Raw genomic sequence first — 1,121 nt, 5'->3', positions numbered from 1 at the left:
GCTATCGTGCCCACCTCACTCCAAATTTTGGTATCATCAGCAAATTTGAACAGGTTGCTTTTCACCCCCTCATCCAAATTGCTGATAAAGAAATTGAACAGTGTGGGGCCAAGGACTGAGCCCTGGGGGACTCCACTGCACACTTCCCCCCAGGTTGAATATGACCGGTCCACCACCACCGTCTGAGTATGACCCTTCAGCCAATTTGCAATCCATCTGACTATGTAGGCATCAACGCCACAGTCGCCTAGTTTTTTAATGAGGATGGGGTGGTCGACAGTGTCAAAGGTCTTGCTGAAGTCCAGAAAGACTACATCCACAGCAACACCTGCATCCAATGCTTTTGTGACCTGATCGTAAAAGGCAATCAGGTTGGTCTAACATGACCTGCCCCTAAAGAAACTGTGCTGGTTGCCCTTGAGCATCATCCCCGATGCTAGCCCATCACAGATGTGCTCCTTGATGCTCTTCTCAAAGAGTTTCCCCAGAATTGAAGTAAGACTGACGGGACTATAGTTGCCCGGGTCCTCCCTCCTCCCTTTGTTAAAGATGGGGACCACATTGGCTGTCTTCCAAAAACACAATGACCCCCTTTTCACTGCAACAGGAATTTCTCCTGTCACTTAACTCACCCTAAGTCATCCCAGCTAGGACTTGTACTCAGATCTCCCACATGGTAGGCAGAAACTCTACCACACAGCCACCAGCACTGGTAAAAGGGTAGCCCCACATGTCCAGCAGCAGGCACTGGTATACTCACTCTCACACTTTCCAAGGCCTGAACCTAAGGCAAAATCTCACACTTGCCTGAACAGGGACTTGAACCCTGGACCCTCAGATTAAAAGTCTGAACCTCTACCAACTGAGCTATCCAGGCCACTGCATGAATAGCAAATGTTTTACATTGCACTCGAACAGTTGAGAGCTTGAGACACTTGCTCAAGGATTTGGATATTCAAGTTCTAAGCCTTCCACCCTCAGAGAAGGGGTTTGAATCTGCATCACTCCTATCGAAGTGTCCAAACTCCAAAGCTATTGATTAAGTGGGGCTAAAAGCCTTCTTCACCAGGCCCCTCCCTCTCTTTCTCCATTGAAGAAGACCCATTGACTGTGAAATGGGT

The 1,121-nt window shown here is 48.4% G+C and overlaps 1 non-coding gene across 1 annotated transcript; it reads right to left on the bottom strand.

Annotated features, from left to right (window-relative positions):
* Nucleotides 1-804: 804 nt before the first annotated feature.
* Nucleotides 805-877, bottom strand: TRNAK-UUU. Its single transcript has one exon. It is a non-coding gene; the product is annotated as a tRNA-Lys (tRNA).
* Nucleotides 878-1,121: the final 244 nt, after the last annotated feature.

The sequence above is a fragment of the Alligator sinensis genome, unplaced genomic scaffold, assembly GCF_000455745.1.
Source record: "Alligator sinensis unplaced genomic scaffold, ASM45574v1 scaffold332_1, whole genome shotgun sequence".
Lineage (NCBI taxonomy): Eukaryota > Metazoa > Chordata > Crocodylia > Alligatoridae > Alligator > Alligator sinensis.
The sequence above is the reverse complement of the archived record's forward strand: the minus strand, read 5'-3'. Positions and strand labels throughout refer to the sequence as shown.